Source organism: Panthera tigris, chromosome A2 (assembly GCF_018350195.1).
Source record: "Panthera tigris isolate Pti1 chromosome A2, P.tigris_Pti1_mat1.1, whole genome shotgun sequence".
In the NCBI taxonomy this organism is placed as follows: domain Eukaryota; kingdom Metazoa; phylum Chordata; class Mammalia; order Carnivora; family Felidae; genus Panthera; species Panthera tigris.
The window spans coordinates 11,580,206-11,590,546 of NC_056661.1; the positions used below are offsets into that span (position 1 = coordinate 11,580,206).

General features: G+C 42.4%; 1 non-coding gene across 1 annotated transcript; it reads left to right on the forward strand.

The window, feature by feature from the left end:
* The first annotated feature begins 3,502 nt into the window (after positions 1 to 3,502).
* On the forward strand, positions 3,503 to 3,575 carry TRNAR-CCU. Its single transcript has one exon. It is a non-coding gene; the product is annotated as a tRNA-Arg (tRNA).
* Positions 3,576 to 10,341: the final 6,766 nt, after the last annotated feature.

Below are 10,341 nucleotides of genomic sequence, written 5' to 3' on the forward strand. Positions count from 1 at the left end.
AGAGGATTCTGGGGATGCCTTGCCGGCACAGTCGGTGGAGCGTGGGACTCTCGGTCGGGGGGTCGTGAGTTCGAGCCCCACGTTGGGCGGAGAGCTTACTGAAAAAAATTAATTAATTAAAAAATAAATAAAATGATGATCCTGTGAAATTTTTCAAACGGGAAAGCAAAACCTTTCCCTTTTGCCCTTAGCGTCACTCTTTCAGCGTTTTTATTCTCCTCTTTTAGAAATCGCAAATGCTGTTCTGTAAAAAAGTCTAAAAATTCCCCGACAGCCCCTTCCTTCAGAACATATTAATACAGAATAGCAAGTAGTTTTGTCTCCGTCGTAGTGTTTGCTCACTCTTCAAGGTCATTCATAAATCACTGTTGGGTCCCGGGCAAAGTAAGGACTTAATTGCATCCGTTATTTTAGCAAAGCATAAGATAACGAATAATTAAGTGCAAGAAATAAAGGAAGTGACTGCAACTGATTTATTAGTTAGCTTCCTTCTAATTATGTATTACAGAATATCGAAGTTTGTGAATAACTTCTGGCTCCTTATTTTGCCCACTCGACAATTTGTGGAAGAGAATCAGAAAGGGAAAAAGAATAAGAAGGTGTGCAGGGCTATGTGAATATGGAATAACCACTTTTTTTTTTTTTAAAGAAGACTAGAATATATCCATTTTAAGCTGCCCTTCCCATCGTTGTCTTCTTGCACTATTTTTGTTTCTGATGATGTTTTTGGAAGTAATTTGGAGCTGCCAGTCACATAAAATTTTTTGTTTTACTCTACAATCACACGTCATTTTAGACAGAATATACAAACTACAAAGGCAATTCCAAAAGCTTTTAAAACAACAATGTCGGGGCGCCTGGGTGGCGCAGTCGGTTAAGCGTCCGACTTCAGCTCAGGTCACGATCTCGCGGTCCGTGAGTTCGAGCCCCGCGTCGGGCTCTGGGCTGATGGCTCGGAGCCTGGAGCCTGTTTCCGATTCTGTGTCTCCCTCTCTCTCTGCCCCTCCCCCGTTCATGCTCTGTCTCTCTCTGTCCCAAAAATAAAAAAATAAAAAACGTTGAAAAAAAAAATTAAAAAAACAACAACAATGTCCTATTCTTTTTGTCTTCCATAGTGCAGAGCCTAACTCCTCACAGGGATCTTAAACTCAGAAAATACTTATCCAGTTAAGTTGGGTTAATAACAAATTCTGTTTTTAATAGTTCACATTTTGAATAAGTTCTTATTTTTTTCTCTTGTTATTCCTGTGTTTGCAATATCAAAAACCAGAAGAGATTAATAAAAATATTAAGGAATGAGCCGTGAAGTACATACTATAATTCTGCATGGCTTTATATATTCATAAAAAAAACCTTTTTTTAATGTTCATCTATTTTTGACAGACCGAGCAAGAACAGGGGAGGGTCAGAGAGAGGGGGAGACACAGAATCCGAAGCAGGCTCCGGGCTCTGAGCTGTCGGCACAGAGCCTGACGCGGGGCTGGAACCCAGGAACCATGAGAACATGACTTGAGCAGAAGTCAGGCGCTTAACCAACTGAGCCACCCCAGTGCCCCTGTATTACTCGTTTTAAGTAAAATAACACATTTAACCATTTTACCTGAAAAATACAAAAGAATATAGAGGAAAAATTAAGTATCCCTCTTATCTCTTCCCCTCCCTCACCAGCATAACCACTGTTATCTCTTCGAGGTGTATTAGACCTGTGCTGTCTGATAGGACCACACAAGGCTATTGAGAGCTTGAAATGTAGCTGGCCCAAATTGAGATGCATTGTAAGTGTAAAATACACATTGCATTTCAAAGATTTAATGTGAGGGGCGCCTGGGTGGCTCAGTGGGTTGAGCGTCCGACTTCGGCTCTGGTTATGATCTCATGGCCCGTGAGTTCGAGCCCAGCATCGGGCTCTGCTGATAGCTCAGAGCCTGGAGCCTGCTTCAGATTCTAGGTCTCCCTCACTCTCTGCCCCTCCCCCGCTCATGCTCTGTCTCTATCTCAAAAACATTAAAAAAAAATTTTTTTTAAAGAATGTGAAAAAAACTTGTAAAATATATTTTCTTAATTTTTTATATTTGATTACCTGTTGAAATAATACTTTATATGTTGGGATAAATATATTAAATTTAATTTTACCAGTTTCTTTTTACTTTTTTTTTAAATTTTTTTTAATCTTTATTTTTGAGAGAGAGAGAGAGAGACAGAGTGTGAGTGGGGGAGGGACACAGAGAGAGGGAGACACAGAATCTGAAGCAGGCTCCAGGCTCTGAGCTGTCAGCACAGAGCCCGACGCGGGGCTCAAACTCACGAACCACGAGGTCATGACCTGAGCCAAAGTTGGATGCCCAACTGACTGCGCCACCCAGGCGCCCCATCTTTTTACTTTTTTTAAATATTCATTTATTTTTGAGAGAAACAGAAAGAGAGTGAGCAGGGGAGGGGCAGAAAGGGGGGAGACAGAGAATCCCAAGCAGGCTTCTCGCTGCCAGCACAGAGCCCGATGTTGGAGTTGAATTCACCACTCATGAGATCATGACCTGAGCTGAAACCAGGAGTTGGATGCTTAACTGACTGAGCCACCCAGGTGCCTCTCTATTACCTTTTTTAATGTGGTTACGAGAAAACAATTACACATGTAACTTGCAACATATTTCTGTTGGACAGCACTGTTCTAGAGGGGCTTTTTTTGGTCTTTTTGTATGTGTGAGACAACATTTTATATATTTTTTTAAAGTAAGCTCTACCCCTCAATGTAGGGGGCTTGAACTCACAACCTCAAGATCAAGAGTCACATGCTCTACCAACTGAGCCAGCCAGTTGCCCCTTGTTTTTCTGTTTGTTAGGCATTTTTTTTCCCACATAGTTGACATACAATGTTATATTAGTTTCAGGTGTACAACATAGTGATTCCACAACTTTATACACCATCTAGACCTTTTTATGCATCAATATGTATCAACATGTAGAAATAGTTGTGTTGTTATAAAATAAAAGAGATCATTCCGTATTTGTTAATTTGTAATGTGCTTTTTCTCATTTAATACATCTTAGAAGCCATTCCACATGAATACTCTGAGATCTACCTAATTAGGAGATAACTCCAAGATGATAAACCTATCTGATGGCTGATCTGGTATGGATTGATCATAATTTATTTAGCCATTCTCCTATTAACATTTAATTCATTTCTAGTTTTCATCATAATAGTATTATAGTGAAGATCCTATGCATTTACCATTTGCTTTTCATACCTGCCAGTATTTTTCCAGATTAAAAGAGTAGGGGCACTGGGGCACATGGGTAACTCAGTCGGTTAAGCGTCCGACTCTAGATTTTCACTCAGGTCATGATCTCACTGTGGGATCAAGCCCCACTTTGGGCTCTGTGCTGATAACTTGGAGGCCTGCTTGGAATTTTGTCTCTCTCCCTCTCTCTCTTCCCCTCCCCTGCTCATGCTCGTTCGATCTTGAAATAAATAAACATTTAAGAAAAAAAGAATAGGGGTGCCTGGCTGGCTCAGTCGGTGGAGCATGTGACTCCTGATCTCAGTGTTGTGGGTTCAAGCCCCATGTTGGGTGTACAGATTGCTTAAAAATAAAAAATAATAATAAGCTATAGAGTGTTTTCTTAAAGGCAAGGACAGATTTATAAACCAAATCAGCTTTGGAAAAACTGGAGGTGTTCAATTTGTTATGGCCTGAATCCATGCCCATTTTCAAATGTGAACTTGCCTGTGAAGTTAGATTCTGGAATTTATAGTTAGGGCCTAGAGATGGTGAATGACTCAAGATCACACATTTACACAGTTTAGAACTCAGATCTCCTGACTCCATGAAGACTGCCCGTATCTTTTCTCTAGCTCCAGAGTTGACAATAGTCAATATCTATGCTTTGTGGGCCATTGCCAATCTTTGGAACTCTGCCATTATAGCATAAAAAGTAGCTGTAGTTAATATATAAGCAAATGGGTGTGGCTTTGTCCCAATAAAATGTTATGGATAATAAAATTAGATTTTCATGCAGATTTCAGGAATCGCAAAATATTATTTAGATTTTTTTCTTTTTTTTTTTTTTTTACGATTTTATTTTTTTTAAGTAATCTCTACACCCACCCGGGGGCTCAAACTTACAACCCTGAGGTCAAGAGTCTCATGCTGTACTGACTGAGCCAGCCAGGCGCCCCGGATTTTTTTTTTTCAGCCTTTTAAAAATATAAAAACCACTCTTTGCTGGAAGGCTGTACAAAGAGACAGCAGTCCAGATTTGTCCCAAGGCAGTAGTCTGCTGATCCCTGCTCTAGACTTGAGAGTCTAGGAAATGTATTTACCCTTATATAGAAGGTATTCTACTTGCATTTTTTTTGTTAATTCTTTTTTTTTTTTTTTTTTAGCAGTTTTAGGTTTACGTTAAAATTGAGTGGAAAGTACAGAGTTCCCATGTACTGCTTTACTTCCCCTCTCAACTTCCTCCATTATTAATATGAATAGTGTGGTACATTTGTTACAGTTGATGAGCCAATATGGATACGTGATTATTAACTAAAGTCCATAGTTTACATTAGGGCTCACTCTTCGTGTTGTATATTCTGTGAGTTTTGACAAATATGGAATGACATGTGTCCAGCAGTTTGCTTGCCAACGTTTAACTCCTAAATTAGGAACAAAATAAGCTTCAGAATAGAGCACTGCAGTTCTTTCAGCCACAGACAGGTGCATGATAGCCCTAAGGGTAATCTTTAGTTTCTGTACATCATTAATTTGTATTTTGCTGCGTGTTTGCTTAGTTTTGAAGTGTTTGACAAACATCATTCACTGTCCCACTCAAAATAATGAGATGCTGAAAGATCTAGTGTGAAGAGCCATATAATTGCAATTAAAATTGTGCCCCAGTGTCCCAGTGCCCCTACTCTTTTAATCTGGAAAAATACTGGCAGGTATGAAGAGCAAATGGTAAGTGATGGGCGCCTGGGTGGCTCAGTCGGTTAAGCACCTGACTTCAGCTCAGGTTATGATCTTGCGGTTGGTGAGTTCGAGCCCCACGTCAGGCTCTGTGCTGACAGCTCAGAGCCTGGAGCCTGCTTGGGATTCTCTGTCTCCCTCTCTTTCTGCTCCAACCCTGCTCACATTGTGTCTGTCTCTCTCTCAAAAATAAATACACATTAAAAAAAAATTTTTTTTTTAAGTGATAAAAAGTTTGAAAGTGGAAAGAAAATGCAGATGTGGTATATGGGATAAAACTGCTCAAGAAGAAGAAATACAGAGGTGAAAGAAAAGCCTAGCGGGAGTGCTCATATACCACCCATCCTGTAGTTCAGTCATTTTAGAAAACAGTATGGCCTTATCGGGCGAAGTTGAGGCTCTGCGTTGAACATCATGGTCGATTCCAGTCCCTAGGAAACTTGCTGGTACACTGAAGAAGGTTCAGAACGGGTTTGTTCTGAAGACACCACTCTGAAGGTAAGCCCGGTGTTCACCCATGGCAGGATGCATAGATTGTAATGTAATGAAAATGAACAAATCACAGCCACACGCGACAACAGGGATAAATCTTGCAAACATAACAGGAAATCAAAGAAGCAAGGCCTCTGTGCTTATGTGATGGTTCTGTTGCTATGCTGATTTTTTTTTTTTTTTTTTTAATGTTTATTTTTGAGAGAGACAGAGGGAGATAACAGAATCTAAAGCAGGCTCCAGGCTCTGGCTCCAGGCCTCCAGGCTCCAGGCCCCAACGAGGGTCTTGAACTTGTGAACCAAGAGATCATGACCTGAGCCGAAATCAGACGCCTAACGACTGAGCCACCCAGGCACCCCACTATGTTGAGTTTTAAAACAAGAATAGACTAAAGATTTTGGGGAAATCTATAAAGAAAAGCAAGTAATCACCAGTGATTGCCCAAAAGGATCACCCAGAAGGGCTGAGGGAGTGGGTGGGTACAGCCAATATCTAATGTGTGGCAATATTCTCTTTTTTGTTGTTGTTGTTTTTTTATTTTAACATTTATTTATTTTTGAGACAGGGAGAGACAGAGTGTGAACAGGGGAGGGTCAGAGAGAGAGGGAGACACAGAATCTGAAATGGGCTCCAGGCTCCGAGCCGTCAGCACAGAGCCCGACGCGGGGCTCGAACTTATGGACCGCGAGATCATGACCTGAGCCGGAGTCGGACGCTTAACCGACTGAGCCACCCAGGCGCCCCTGTTTGTTTTTTGTTTTTTTTTTTTTTAATATATTTTCCAAATCAATGACCTGGCCTGGTCCTGCTGATTCACCTCCACAAGATCTACTCTGTTACTTTTTTTTTTTTTTTTTTTTTTTTTTTTTTAGTAAACTAGGCCCAATGTGGGGCCCCAATTCACGACTCCAAGATCAAGAGTCACATGCTCTACTGACTGCCAGCCAGGCGCCCTATTACATTTTTAAGCATATGGTATTGCTAACTACAAGCACACTATTGCATAGGAGGTCTCTAGAGCTTTTTCATCTTACCGGAAGGAAAAGTGTTCCTCTTCACTGTGCATTAACTTTATAGTTAGTCATTCAACTGTACCTGTGTTTTATGCACATTTTGTGTTCAATGTACAATGTGTACTTCAACTTTTTTAAGTAAAGAATGGATGATACATATGTAAAGAAACCATGCCTGAGCAAGAGAAGTAAATAGAAAAGGCAGATGATGAAGTTGAAACGTACAAACTTTTGAATGTATGACCGGGAAACGAGCAACATCATAAGACACCTTCTAGTTTAAGGCCCACACAGAAGGCTGGTGATGCCAAAGCATAGAGGCAGCTAAAAGCGTTGCTGGTAGAATTTCAGTCACGAGCCACTGACAGTCCCATGAGTTCAAGGCCCTGTGGAATCATCATGGCATCAGAATGAGTGACATTGAACCAAGTGAGGCTGTTCCAGCTGCTAAAAAAAAATTCTTTGGCATTGGCTGAGCAAGGGAAGGTTTCTTGTTTGACCGATTTTCCCCAGGGTTGAAGCCAGGCTATTCTGGGGAAGGACGCCTGGTGGAACATATTTTAGCAGGGACTCCCTGAGTAGGCCTGCTTTAAAGCTTGGTGGGAACCACCTGCTGTCATCAGTGTAAGTACATGTCAAGACCGAAAGCCTACATCTCCTGTTCCTCTCCTCAAGGAACATGGGTCGTTCTTAATATGTGCATAAGAAAAGCATCTATATCTGGATTTAGATAGAATTCTGTGATAGGCAACTTTCAAAGATGGCCCCCAGTGAATCCCCACCTTCTGGTGTTCACATCCTTGTGTAATCTCCCCTTGAGTGTGGGCTGGACCTAGTGATTTGCTGGTAGTAAAGAGATTCTCTGAAAAGTGATGGGATGTCACTTTCACGATCAGGTTACAGAAGACTGGCTTTCATCTGGTTCATCTCTTTTGCTTTCTCAGCTTGCACATTTTGATGAAGCAAGCTGCTGTATAGGAGAGGCCCATATGGCAAGAGGCTGAGGGTGGCTTGTCGCCAATAGCCAGCAAGGAGCCAAAGCCTTCCCTCGGTCCAGCAGCTGCAAGGAACTTAGTTCTGCTAACCACCACACTGTCAACACTGAAGGGATAACCTTCCATGGTCAAGCCTTCACATGAGACCACAGCCTTGGCCAACTATAATTTGCAGGTCTAATTCCAACTAAGGACTCTGCTAAGCATTCGACGCTTGATCTCAGCCCAGGTTTTGATCTCAAGGTCATGAGTTCAAGCCCCGTATTGGGCTCCACACCTAGCGTGGAGCCTACTTTAAAAAAAAAGAAAAAGTTTCTAGCAGCACTATTCACAATAGTCAAAATGTGGAAACAACTTAGATGTCCATTATTGGATGACTGGATATTATTCAGCCATAAAAATGAATGATGTACTGACACCAGCTACAGCATGGAGGAACCTCAAAAACGTGCTTCGTGAAAGAAGTCATACTGAAAAGGTGATGTATGGTTCCCTCTATGTGAAATAGCCCGACCACATAAATCCAGAGACAGCATATTGGTGGCTGTCAAGGGATAGGGGGAGGAATGGGGTTATTGAGAATGGGGATACAGTTTCCTTTTAGGGTGAGGAGAATGTCTTGGAACCAGTTATAGGTGATGGCTGCCCAACATTGCGAGTATCCCAGATGCCACTGCACCGTCCATCTTAACAACTGAGCCACCCGGGCAGGCACTTTTTTTTTTTTTTTTTTTTTTTTTTTTGAGAGAGGGAGTACATTGTCCACTTTAAAATGGCTAATGGAGGAGCACCTGGCTGGCTTAGTGGAGCATGCAACTCTTGATTTCATGGATCTAAGTTCCATCCTCACGATGGGTGTAGAGATTACTTTAAAATATTTTAGAGGTGCCTGGGTGGCTCAGTCAGTTAAGCATCTGACTCTTGGTTTCGGTTCAGGTCATGATCTGGTTCATGAATTTGAGCCTCTTGTTGGGCTCTATGGTGACAGTGCTGGAGCCTGCTTGGGATTCTCTCTCTCCCATTATCTCTGCCCCTGCCTTGCTCATGCACGCACACACGCTCTCAAAATAGTCTTTTTTAAAAAATAAAATCTCTTAGGGGTGCCTGGGTGGCTCAGTGGGTTAAGTGTCCGACTCTTGATTTCCACTTAGGTCACGATCCCAGGGTCGTGGGATTGAGCTCCACGTGGGGCTCGGCACAGAGCGTGGAGCCTGCTTAGGATTCTCTCTCCCCCATTCATGTGTGTGCTCTATAAAAATAAAATCATTTGGGGTGCCTGGGTGGTTCAGTCGGTCAGGCATCCCACTTCGGCTTAGGTCTTGATCTCATGGTTTGTGGGTTCAAGCCCCGCATCAGGCTCTGCTGACAACTGAGCCTGGAGCCCATTTCAGATTCCGTGTCTCCCTCTCTCTGCCCCTCCCCTGCTCGTGCTCTTTCTCCTTCAAAAATAAACATTAAAAATTTTAATGAAGTAAAAGTAAAATCTTAAAAAAATTTTTAAATGGTGAATGGCTCATTTTGTTGTGACTTTTACCTCTAAAAAAGAAAAACGTTGAGCTCAAACCACTTTTTCAATAGAGCCAAATGTTTATCTCATTCAACTGACACCCACGCCCATGAGTGGATTGTCCCCTACCAAACCATATTGTCCCCCAAACTGAATTCTAATTTATCTATATAAAGTATACCTGCACCTGATAGTTTTGAGAGGAGGTATGTAGACTAAGTCTGCTTGTGGAAAACCAATCTCATTGGCCTCAGTGTCCTTGTGGAAGGTAAAGGAAGTGGCCCCATACTTTCTCAATGATCCAGGAGCCACCACTATGAAGTGTAAAGCCACACCATGGGTTTTTCCCATGCCCATGTGTTTACTAAGTGCTCCAAGGAGGCTACTACCAAACAATTGCTATAAGGCTCTTCTGTTTGTTCTTTAGTTCCTGAACTTTCCTGTGCCTGTCTAATCACTACTGGCCACACTTGTGTGAGCAAGGCCCACTTTCAGCCAGGTTGTCAGGCAGTAGAAATGGCTTTTTTATGGTCCCAAATTTAATTGGAGGGGACTTAGTAACACTAGTGACTATGCACCCTTTAGAAATCTCTACACCTAAGGTGGGGCTCGAACTTAGCACCCAGGGTTTGAGCCACGTGCTCTTCCAACAGCCAGCCAGCCTCCCCCGATGTACTCCTGAATGAGCACTTCGCTCTTCACGCTGTATTGTTTACCCATTAGCAACTGTATTAAATAATTTCATAAAAACTCAGTGAAACCACACAAGCCCACAACAGGGGTGACGTGAAGTTGAAATCAGGCTGTTTCTAAGATCTTTCTGTCTGGGAATAGCAGGGTTGACCAAATTCTCCAAACCCTTTTTAATGAAGGTTCTCTCGGTCAAGTTTATGGCCCGTGGTGTCCCACAGATCCGTGCATAATTTGGGTACCTTCATGTTTGGTAGGTGACCCTAAAAGTTACTTAACCTCCCCCTGCAGTTTCTCCTCTGCACGTGGGAAGTCGCTGAAAGGAGGAAGCCTGCAGTGTATTCCTGTCCTCTTGGGGCAGAAGGGCATCCCTCTCTGCAATCCAAGTGGTTACTCCCATCTCGGGGAACCAGGGCCTGGTTTAAGTGTAATTGAGGAATAAAACGATTCATGTCACTTCACGACTGGGTGGGCGTGGAAGGACCACACTGAAATTTAGACAGGTTTAATGACAGGCCGTGGAGTGCATCTTACAAGAGAAGCAGAACAGAACAGTTTCATCGTTCTGTCATCCTTTTTCGGACTACTGATGTGCAATGCCACCAACCTTTTTGCCTCGAGAGAAGACACTTCAAAGGGCACACACAAACTAAGGCACATCTGTGTAGTGGTGATGACAGACACAATT